The 12,125-nt window shown below is 48.1% G+C and overlaps 1 long non-coding RNA gene across 1 annotated transcript; it reads left to right on the top strand.

Annotated features, from left to right (window-relative positions):
* The first annotated feature begins 4,580 nt into the window (after positions 1–4,580).
* Positions 4,581–7,124, top strand: LOC108178157 (uncharacterized). The gene is made up of 3 exons (XR_001794841.4): positions 4,581–4,930; positions 6,482–6,675; positions 6,785–7,124. It is a non-coding gene; the product is annotated as an uncharacterized LOC108178157 (long non-coding RNA).
* Positions 7,125–12,125: the final 5,001 nt, after the last annotated feature.

Below are 12,125 nucleotides of genomic sequence, written 5' to 3' on the forward strand. Positions count from 1 at the left end.
GCCCGGTGTGGGAGTAACCGGTTAGGACAATAGCCAGCAGGGAAGAAACAGGCAGGATAAGCAGGAGGCTGCATGGGAGCAAGCCCCAGCATCCACCCCACTGCATGCCCCTCTGGTCCATTTCCCCCACAGAAGGGCACTGAGCCAGGTCAGCTGTGTCTGCGCAGGTGCAGTGCCCGGCAGGAGTTATCTCACTGCTGAGGGAGCCCCAAGCTAAAGGCTTCTGCAGGTCTGTGCCCCTCTCTGGGGGTCAGGGGTCAGAGGTGGGGGATGGGAAGTGAAAGGGAGGCATTAGGAGGGGGAAAGTACTGGATACTAAGTCAAGGTAGACAAAAATGCCTTCGAGTTGTCCCTTCTCTGCCCCCATGAGGGAGGCCCCTGGGCTGGGAACACAGGCACTCGGTGGGTGTGAGAGAAGGAAGGCAGCAGGGCCTGCACCCTCACGGCAGCTCCCCTTGGGCCTGCACCCTCACAGCAGCTCCCCTTGGACCTGGGCTCGGAGCACCAAGCCTTGCCCTGCGCCTGCCAGGTAAAGCCTCTGCAGTGTCCGTAGGAGAACCGGGAAAAGCCTCTCATAGGGTTGGGCCAGGAGCCAGCCTCCTCCTCCAGTCGGTGACATCTGACTGGCACAGGAGCAGAGCTGACTTGGCTTAGTGGGCGCAGAGTTGGAATCAGAACAGTTGCTTGTTTGCTTGTTTTTGTTGTTGTTTTATTACTGCTCCTTCCTATTTTGCACCGGATCAGAGGTTGGAAGCTTGCACGGTTCTCGTCTCTGACGTCACAAGCAGCTGCTCTTTTGTTTTGGTTGGTTGCCCCTGCTCTGATGGCCAGAACGAGTGGTCATAGCCAGGTCAGCAGACTGTCGACCCCATGAGTATTACCTGTGAATATACTACGTTACACAGTCAAAGGGACTTGGCAGATGTAATTACAGTTACTAATCAGTTGATTTTTTTAAAAGATGTATTTTATTTATTTGGAAGGTAGAGAGAGAGAGAGAGAAGAGAGAGATAATCTTCCATCTGCTTGGCTCACTCCCCAAATGGCTTCAACAGCTGGAGCCGGGCAAAGCAGAAGCCAAGAGCCAGGAATTCTGTTTGAGTTTCCAACGTGGGTAGCAGGAGCCTAAGTACTTGGCCCTCTTCTGCTGTTTTCCCAGGTGCATTAGCAAGGAGCTGGACCAGAAGTGGAGCAGCTGGGACTCAAATCTGGCACTCATGTGGGATGCCAGTGTTGCAGGTGGCAGCTTAACCTGCTGCACTAAAATGCTAGCCCCTAATCAGATTATCTTGGATTATCTGGATGGGCCCAATGTAACCTTTGAGCTTTTAGCTCAAGAAGAAGGTAAAAGTCAGAAAAGTTTTGTGGGGAGCAACTCGGACTGGACTGAGTTACTGGAATTAAGACTTATTCTATGCATCTGCTCTCCCATAATATGGCGCTGGGAGAGGAGAAAACAGCTTCTACGCAGCTGCCTCTTGCCAACTTGAGTGATGACCTCCAGGAGCAGATCCTGCTCCTGATTGGAGGAGAGCAGCGTACTCGGCGTGTGGGCAGCCGAGTTGGGATTGGCGGAGGAGGACTATAAAGGAGGAGAGAGACGGCATGCACGAGGAACATCTAAGGGGAACATCTATCTGAAGGAACACCTGTGCAGCCCCCGAGAGAGCCGGCCGGCGGTGTGCCGCTCCCCCGCGGAAGTGGGGAATGTGGCAGGGGGAACCGCCCTTCCACGGAGGTTGAAGGGACGGTAGCCAACCCGGGAAGAACCAGCAGCAAACCTGGGGAGGGCCGAGCAGACGAAAGAACAGCGCAGGTTCCTGTGTCGTTCCTCCACGAAGAGGGGGAGCGACAAGTTTGAATCACAAGAAGGATTTGCTGCGTTTTCATTGGGACAGGGCCATGAACCAATGAGCCGTGGCCTCTAGAAGCTGCGAGTGACCCTTGGCCAACAACCCCTTAAGACACAGGGACACCAGTCATGCAAGGACAGGAGAAGTAAGTCGATTCTGCCAACAACTGGAATGAGGCTGGAAGTGAATTCCCCCTCAGGCCCTGCTGCCTATCCCGTGGACTTCAGCCTGGGGTCCTGGGCAGTCCCCCTGGACATAGGTCCGAGAGAAACTCTGGGTAATTAGTTGGTGTTGTCTTCAGTCACTCTATTTGTGTAAGTAATAGCAGTAAATTAGCAACAACAGAAAATAAATTCACAGGTTCAGAGCGTAATGTGAAAATCCATCCCATCCCGACTGCTCTCAGACCTGCCAAACTCCCCCTAGTAAATTTGGTCCATTCGGTCCCCTGTGGCAAGTGTGGCTGTGAGGCCCCATCCAGACATTGCTGAATGCAGTTCCAAGTGCATTTGTTGCAAAATCAGGCAGGCGTGGGGCCTGGTCCTCTGATGGCAGGATGCCTCGTGATGGCACCATTATCCCTTCTGTCCACGTGAGACCTGTGGGAAGTATTCTGGTCGAGGAACTGGTGTTGCCAGTTAAAAGACAATATTCTCAGTTAAACTTGAATTTCAATTTTAAAGACAGTATTTCAGTATGTCCCAAATACTGCACAAGACATGTACTAAAAAATATTGTTTTTTTTGTTTTTTTGTTTTTTTTTTTGGTGTAGTTGCCTTTTTTTTTTTTTTTCAATCTGGCAACCCTACAAGAAGCACACATTAAAAACTAGAATTTTCTGGGGCAAGTCACACTCACCAGGAAAGTAGTGAGTCGTGAACTAAATTGGATCGGCCACCCCTCTCCGGGACCAGTGCCCTTTTGTTCCTGACACAACCAAATCTGATATCAGAAAAGGATCTTACGTCAGACACCTGCACTTCAGTGGGGATTGATGTCAGCTGGGGTGTCTGTGCCCTTCCACCCACACTCCCTTGTGGAACGGGAGGCCTGGCCCCCTGTTGAAGGCCAGTATCTCTTAGTGTCACGGCGCAGGTGGGAAATGTGTGCTCAGTCTGGTACTTCCCAAGGTCTGGGGTTGGGAGGGAGACGTGGGCTTCTGAAATCAGACAGATCCGTCTTTGGATTCTGCTGTGGCTACTGTTTTGTAATTGGAATAAATTCCTATTTCTCAGCACATTTGTTCCCACTTGGAGCCCGTGAGGATTGACCATGTCTATGTGTATGAAATACCTGGCACTTGGTAGGTGCTGGGTAGATGTGCTGTGTCTTTTCCTCCTGAACTCAGACCTCATAGCCCTGTGTCAATGCTGTGTGCCAGCCATATGACCATGTCCCTCCAGGGCCATCTGTGGCCACCCATCTGAAATGTTAGCACGCAGGGTTAAAGAAGGAAAGATTGCACTCAGATTTACACAGAAGGGACAGCTCCAGTAATACCTCCATAGCAACCATTTGTTGGAGGCTTAGTACAATCATGGGAGAACACTTAGAAAGGACCTCCCATGCCATGATTGGTTCTGTTGGTTTTCACACAGTAACTCCCTCGACAGTCATGACAACCCTAGGAGGGGACACCACTACTTCTCATTTCCACCTCCGTTTTGGATGGGGGAATGGAAGTGCTGGGAGGTTAGAGAGCTTCCTCCAGGTTCCCGCCAGTACACAGTAGAATGGACTTTAGACCCAGGTCTTCGGTTATGCACCTCATTACACTTTCTGTTGCCCTTCCTCTCATTTAATCCTCACCAAAAGCCCAAGAATTAGGAATCCCTTTAATCCCGTGCATTTTAGAGTTTGATCAGCAGTGAGAAAGTAACTCTGGGAACAAAGATGTTGGTATTTAGCTTTCTGGGATTTTTTAAACTGAAATTTATTTTATTTAAGTGAAAGTCAGAGTTAGAAAGAAAAAGGAAGCTTCCACCTGCTGGTTCACTCCCCAAATGGTCTGGAGCCATCTTCCGCTAGTTTCCCAGGTGCATTTATGGGATGCCAGCATCACAGGTGGTAGCTTTACCCACTACACCACAACGCCGGCCCCAGTATTTAGGTTTTCAAGCTTTTTAACTCTTAACATGGTTGCATTTAGTACTGTTAAGTTGCACAGTATGCCACAGGAGAGACTGGACGTCATAGGACTGAGTGGTTGGCCTTCCATGCCTTACGACGTGGTCTGTTTGACGGCGTTCCTCGGTTTGTCAGAGATGTTCCATCCAGTGGTTCTGTGGCTGTATTTCCAGGCTTCCTGCAAAGCCCCCTTTCTCCATCCTGTCAGGTGGTCACCCCAGCACGGGAGCCCAGGGGACAGGTCCCGTCCAGCTCCTCTGATGCAGCCCGCCCCTGTGTTTTCTTGGAGACAAGCGAATCAGGTTTCCACTGATGCCCAAAGGGAGGAAGACAATGAAAGCTGTGGCATGACTTTGTAGGACGCTTCTTTGTCTTCATTCTGGAGCCCGGCATGGAAAGTTGGCAGCTCAGCCTGAAAGTCGAGAGTGCATAAGCAGCTGCCCGGGTTGGAGATAAAGTCCACAAAGTGGGGAGCAGCTCACTGAGCCTGCACCGTGGAAGTAGGGCCGGGGTTGGGGGGAAGGCATGCTCTACGTCTGGATCCAGGTCTCCACCTCCCAGGATGGGATCGTGTTGCCCAATCGTGACATCACTCAAGCTGTTCCCACACCCATGGCCCACTTTTGAAATTACTTAGCAGTGGTTGCAGAAGCCAAATCTGAGATAAATTCCTCTGTGACTCAGACTGTTAATCTCTGTTTTGACAACCAACAGCAAGTCACTGGAACTTCAGCTTATGTTTGGTATGAAAATACCATTACGTAATGCCAAGTCTCCTTAGCTGAGCCACCTGCCCCAAGAAAGTGCCAACTGTGCACAGGCAAGAAAGTCGATTCCCTTGTATTTGGGGGCAGTAGCTGGAATCCTTGTTCCAGGGAAGAAGCGAAGACCTGCAGCGTCTGCTGTCGCACCCAGGCTTATGGACTGATTGCAACCCAGTGTCCCGCTCTGTAAGTGCAACCATAGTGTCCACAGTGTGTCGGGGTTGTTGGGGTTATGTGACGACAGGAAAGGTCATAGCACAGTGCCCTGTAGGCACGAATGGTGCAGACAGTTCTTATTTAGGATTGTGTTTGTAAATACATGGTCTCAGGGAAAGAAAAAAAGAAGAGGAAGTCCTTGATATTGATGGCTATGTATTTATTTGAAAGGCAGACTTATAGAGAGAGAGAGAAGGAGGAGAGACAGATGTTCCATCTGCTGGTTCACTCCACAAATGGCCACAACAGTGGGAGCCGGGCCAGGCAGAGGCCAGGAGCCTGGAACTCCATGTGGGTCTTCCACATGGGTGGTGGCAGGGGCCCAAGTACTTGGACCGTCCTCTGCTGCTTTCCCAGGCACAAATGCAGAGAGCTGGATGGGAAGTGAAGCAGCTGGGGCTTGAACGAGAGCTCCCGTATGGGAGTCCCGAGTCACGGGCGGCTTAATCTGCTGCACCGCAGCCCCAGCCCGTTATTATTTGTTATTATTCCTAACTACCTGCCAACAACAAAGCTGTGCACAACGGGCAGTTCTGAGGACGCATGGCGAACAGCTAACACAGGTGTTGATGCGGGCAGGCTTTTTGGCCTAGGGCTTCAGACCCTGGCTAGGGCACCTGCATCCCACGTGAAAGAACATTGTTCAGTGTCCACCTCCTGCTCCCGATTCCACCTTCCTGCCGGTGTCAGGATGACGGCTCGAGAACCTGGGTTCCTGCTGCCCACCTGAAGTCTTGGATTGAGTTCCTTGCTCCTGGATTTGGCTCTGCCCAGTTGCAGCTGTTGCAGGAATTTTTTGGAATGAGCCAGTGAAACAGAGCTATCTCTCTGTCTCTGCCTCTCCTCTCAGAGGATTGTGGGAATCTGAAGTCCAGGAATATGTTCTCTGTCTGCTGCAGGTTGCTGTGGGAGAAGCAAAAATTCAACTTGGATTCACACCAGACAGCTTTTGCAATGTTCCTTTCAGTGGCAGAAGGATTGCATCACACCACGCCCTTCCAGCCCATTTGTTCCTTTTGCTATGGGCACTCTGGCATTTACCTGTCTGAGTCCTGTGTTGGCTCTCTCATTCAGCTTTGTGTCCTCTGAAGATTGCTCCACTTTCCTATAATTGTCACCATGCTCTTCTTCTTCTTCTTTTAAAGATTTATTTATTTATTCAGAAGTCAGAATTAGAGAGAGATCTTCCACCTGCCAAAAGGCCTCAACAGCCAGGGCTGGGCCAGGCTGAAACCAAGAGCCAGGAACTTCATCTGGGCTTCCCACATGAGCACAGGGGTCCAAACACTTAGGCCATCCTCTGCTGCATTCCCAGATGCATTAGTAGGGAGCTGGATCGGAAGTGGAGCTTCTGGGACTTGAACTGATGTCCATATGAGATGTCAGCACTGCATAGCCTGCTGCACCACAACACCAGCCCCTCCTCTCATTTCTGATATTTACACTCCTGTCTCATATATGATATTGCTTTGCAGTCTTTCACTCCTTAAATCCTACCATTCTGTACATTCATGTTCATAGGAGCATTATCTGCAACAGCTCAACATCGGAGCAACCAGGAGGCAATCCATGGATGAATGGATAAGCAAAATGTGGACTAGGCAGACAATGGAAATTATCCAGCCTTAAAGAGGACACTGTGCAGCCTGCTGCTGCATGGTGAAGCTCAAGGACATTACGCTAAGTGGAACGAGCCAGTCACAAGACAAATACATGTGAGTCACTTACAGGAAGCACCATCATTATTCTCTCTGTAATCCCTGAAGGTGCCATGGTAGGCATTTAATCTATTTGCTGCTCATTGTCCTTTCCTTCTGTGAACAGCTTTGCCTTCCCAGCTGGACCAGAGAGAGAGAGAGAGAGAGAGAGAGAGAGAGAGAGGAGAGAGCTGCCGGTCCCAGTGCTCCACCTGCAGACCGCGGTGATTGGTACAGAGGTGGGCATGTAACCAAGCCAGGCAACTCAGCGCTTCTCTGGGGTGTCACACTGAGACACTAAGAGAGAGAACATCTCCCCTTTTTCTTGAATCTTGAGCTCTAAGATTGTTTCTCTAATCATGTCCTTCGGAGTTGGGTTGGCTACTGTAGGATAAACTGAGATCAGCTGACAGAAGCAAATCTAAGCAATGAAGTTATGTAAATTAATAAATGCCTATTTGCTTTAATTGGTTGGATTTAAGTTTCTCTTTACTAGCAACCAAGAAAGAGTTTTCATTCAGGTACAACTTCACTTTTAAGAACATCTACTGCCATCCATTCCTGTTCTGTTGCAGAGTAGTATCTCTCTCTCTCTCTCTCTCTCTTTTTTTATTTGACAGGTAGAGTTATAGACAGTGAGAGAGAGAGACAGAGAGAAAGGTCTTCCTTCTGTTGGTTCACTCCCCAAATGGCCACAACGGCCGGCACTGCGCTGATCCGATGGCAGGAGCCAGGTGCTTCTTCCTGGTCTCCCATAGGGTGCAGGGCCCAAGCACTTGGGCCATCCTCCACTGCCCTCCTGGGCCACAGCAGAGAGCTGGACTGGGAGAGGAGCAACCAGGACTAGTACCCGGTGCCCCAACCGGGACTAGAACCAGCAGGCGGAGGATTAGCCAAGTGAGCCATGGCGCCGGCCCTAACCTTTCTTGTACTGCCCCCCTTATAATATATAACTCACCACAGTCTATTCCTGTTGACATTTCACCACTTTGAATGAAGATACAAACCTTACCTCCCAATATACCCCTTTAACATTTCCCTTTGTAGGATTATTGATAGTAAAAAAAAATTTATTTATTTATTTGAAAGGCAGAGAGACAGGTATGGCAGGGACAAAGATTTTTTCATTCACTGGTTCACTCCCCAAATGGCTGCAACAGCCAGGAGTAGTCCAGGCCAAAACCAGGAGTTTGTATCTCCATCCAGGTCTTGGGTGGCAGGGGCCCACGTACTTGGGCCATGTTCTCTGCCTTCCCAGATACATTACCAGGGAGCTGGATCGAAAGCAGAGCAGCCAGGACTCGAATCTGCACTCTAATATAGGGTGCTGGCATCACAAATCAAGGCTCACTCGCTGCACCACAACACCAACCCCAGGAAAATTGCTGTAAGTATTTCCCTCTGAATATGTTGGAACCATATCAGACATTGTTGTAAGTTTGGCTTCAATTATCAAACAGAATTTAGAAGATTCCAGAAGAGAAGGAAAGACTTGTATTTACCCATATCTTTACTTTTTCTGTTGTTTTCTTTTCTTTTCTGATGTTACAGATTTTTTTTTCTTTTATCAAGTGCTTTCTAATTGGAGAAAATCCTTAGCCAGTCTTTTAAAGCAAATATGGTAGTGACAGATTCTCCTGCTTTGCTTTCATAGGGGATGGCTTGATATTCCATTCTGGAAAGATATTTTCACTGGATGTAGAATTCTGGGTTGACAATTTTTTTCTTTCAGTCCTTGAAAAGTGTTGTGCCACTTCCTTCTGGTCTGCATGGTTCCTGATGAGAAATCTGCTACTCCAACTGCTTCTCTCTTACAGTGAAAGGGTTCTCTCTCTCATTGCTTTAAAAGCTGTTTCCTTTGTGTTTGCTTTCAGGAGTTTGAATGTAATGTGTCTTGGTGTGGATTTGGGTTTATCCTGTTTGAGGTTATCTCAGACTTCTGCATTAGTAGGTTTATGTCTTTGCCAAATCTGGGGAGATTTCAACCATTATTTCTTTTTACTTTTCTAGTCTCCTCTTCTGGGAACTTACTGATACAAGTCTTTTTTTCTTTAATATTTATCTTAATTATTTGAAAGGCAGAGTTAGAGAGAGAGAGAGAGAGTTTTCCATCTACTGGTCCATTCCTCAAATAGCCACAATGGCTAGGGCTATGCCAGGCCAAAGCCAGGAGCCAAGAGCTTCATCCAGGTGTCTCACGTGGATGCAGGGTCCCAAGCACTTGGGCCATCTTTTGCTGCTTTCCCAGGAGCATTAGCAGGGAGCTGGATAGGGAGTAGAGCAGCCGGGAATTGAACATGTGCCCATATTGGATACTGGTGTTGCAGGCAGAGTCTTGACCCTTTTTGCCACAATGCCAGCCCCCACAAATCTTACGCTATTTTCTCTCAGGTCTCTGAGGTTCTTTTTTGTTGTGGGTTAGCCTGTTTTCTCTGTATTGTTTTGATTGGGTCATTTGTATTGTTCTACCTTCCAGGTCATTGATTCTTCCCTCTGTCCCTCTATTCTGCTGTTGGGGCCATCCATGGAGTTTTTCATTTGATTATTGTATTTTTGAGTTCTAAAATTTCCATTTAGTTCTTCTTTATACTTTTTTATTTTTTATTTTTTTGCTCAGACCTTCGAGTTTCTCATTTAGTTCAAGCAAATTGTGGTCTTTCTAGGATGGCTGTTTTAAAATCCTTGCCAGATGGTTCTAACATCCATGTCATGTGGATGCTAGCATATCTTGATTATCTTTTCTCACTCAAGTTGAGATTTTCCTGGTTCTTGAAGAGTCCTTTTCTATGGAAACCGAGACATTTTGAGCATGATGTTACAACCCTGTGTCTTATGTAAATCTTCCATTTAGCAGAGCTCCTTGGTACCACCCTGGTGGTTAACAGGCGTGCCACCTCATGACTGCCAGGTGAACACTGATGTCCAGTTTTCCCATTCAGTTTTTTTTTTTTTTTTTTTTTTTTTTTTTTTTTTTACAGGCAGAGTGGATAGTGAGAGAGAGAGAGACAGAGAGAAAGGTCTTCCTTTTTGCCATTGGTTCACCCTCAAGTGGCCGCTGCGGCTGGCGCACTGCGGCCGGTGCACCGCGCTGATCCGATGGCAGGAGCCAGGTGCTTATCCTGGTCTCCCATGTGGGTGCAGGGCCCAAACACTTGGGCCATCCTCCACTGCACTCCCGGGCCACAGCAGAGAGCTGGCCTGGAAGAGGGGCAACCGGGACAGAATCTGGCATCCCGACCGGGACTAGAACCCAGTGTGCTGGCGCCACAAGGTGGAGGATTAGCCTAGTGAGCAACGGCGCCCGCCTCCCATTCAGTCTGGACACCTGGGATGCCTATTGTTACTGCTGAGGATGGGTGGGAATTCAGCCCCCCTCCGCCAGGCCTCCACTGACATAATCTTGGATGGGAGAGCGAGGGATGCCTTGTCAGGGCTTTCCACATGGTCCCTAAGGAGACCATGATGGGCCACCTCATCACCTATGGCAGTAGTAAGGTCCTGACTCTCCACTGGGCTTCCTCTGACATGACCCAGAGTTGGGGTGATTACCACAAGCTTGGCAAGGGCAGCAGTCTGGGCTGCTCATTCGGCCCTCACCAGTGGGCATGAGGGTCGGGCCACACTCTTATCTGTGATGTCTGGCTGGAGTAGGTGGCCATTTCTTCCTTGTCAGGCTACTCCTTCCCTGGTCCTTCGGGCAGAGACGGGTATTTCATGAATTTTCTTTTCTGTTCCTGTGGGCACGTCTATGTCACCAGCTTCTCCAGGGAACTCGCTCCTTGCTGTTTCTTGGGTCTTTCAGAGACCTTGGGTGTTTATGGATAAAGTCCAGGCTTGTAGTTTTGCTTGGTGACAGGAATAGAAGAAGGCCTGATGTGGCACCTGCATTGTGGAGCAGTGGGTTAAGCCGCTGCCTTTGATACCAGCATTCCATATTAGAGCACCGGTCTGCTCCGCTTCTAATCCAGCTCCTGCTTGTGCGCCTGGGAAAGCAGCGGAAGATGGCCTGGATTTGGCATGGCCCAGCCACTATGGCCATTTGGGGAGTGCACCAGTGTATGGAAGACCTCTTTCCCTGTTTCTCTCTCTGTCACTCTGCCTTTCAAGTAAATAAATAAATCTTAAAAAGAAAGAAAAAGCCCTGCCTTTATTTTTGAAGCAATATGAATTCCTTCTGGAACGTGAAAGGATACACAAGCAGAGGCAGACACGTGCCAGCTCAAAGGCTGTCACCTCCGTAAAGCCTTCTCATTTCTTCTTCTGTGTGATTGCCGAGTTCTGGTGCTACTGCCATCACAGCGTGGTGCTAGCATGATGTTTCCACATGTGTCCACAAAATAGACTGCACTTGGATTTCCTGACTTATTTTTTTTAAAGACAAATGGATCCAAAGAAAGGATGTAGCTGCAAACTTTTATACAGAAGACTAAGCTAGAATTCAAGCTGCAAGTGCACTCTTACATGTTCATATTTTTATACAGCTTTTCTAAATATCTGTGCTGAATTTCATTGCTTCGACTTTGAGACATCTTCAGTCATGCAATTCAAACTGTCCACTGATCTGGCTGAACAAGTTACACACTAACCCTCATCTAAATATTAACGTAATGTACTTTGGCTGTGAGAAAAATATCTCATTTCCAACGTCCAAACAAATCTTCAAAGCTCACCAGACTGAAAATTCCAGAGACTCCTTTTTCATGCTTGTGCCACCAGCTTTGACCTCAGTCTAGGATGCGTGGAAGATGAGGACATTCTCAACTGTTAGTTTTCATTTTCTCTTGATGTAAGAGAAAAGGTGATCATTTTTCAACATCATTGTCAATAGTAGCAGATAATGTTCCATTAAATATCTACATAGTTTATTTAACGTCCCCTATTATTAGGCATAAGGGTTTTGCAGTTTCTCAATATTACAAACAACGCTAGGTGACTCTTTGTAGTTAGGAGTTTGAACATCTCTCTGATGTAGTCCAGACATGGAATTACTGACTCAAAATCTATGCAGAGGTTCTAGGCGTTTGAAACGTGCAGTGAGAAGAAGGCAGGGACAAGACAACATTCTGAAGAAAGAGGAAAAGTTTTTGAATATCCAGTGAGCAATGCAGGTGAGGAGACCTGGCCAGACACATGCGTGGATTGCTGGAATGTTCTAAGGGCACATCCAAGGTTAGAGGTTGGAGGTTTCTGGTGTCACCAATTTACAGAGTTGTTCTTCACTCTGGAACCACCCCCTGCTGGCTTCTTCCCATCATTCAGGCCTTTAACAAATATCACCTTCTCACCAGAGAGCTTCCCCAGCCTCACCACGGAAGGAGGCACCTTTTCTGTGCTGCTCATCACATGATGCAGTTGCCAAGGAACTTGTCACTCTCTAAAATATCTTGTTTACTCACTGCTTTACTTGTCTTTACAAGAGTGTCAACACCATCAGATTGTCTGGTATCCTCAAGACCTAAAACAATGCC

The sequence above is a fragment of the Oryctolagus cuniculus genome, chromosome 13 (genome assembly GCF_051225735.1).
Source record: "Oryctolagus cuniculus isolate XC-2025 breed Fujian yellow rabbit chromosome 13, ASM5122573v1, whole genome shotgun sequence".
In the NCBI taxonomy this organism is placed as follows: Eukaryota; Metazoa; Chordata; class Mammalia; order Lagomorpha; family Leporidae; genus Oryctolagus; species Oryctolagus cuniculus.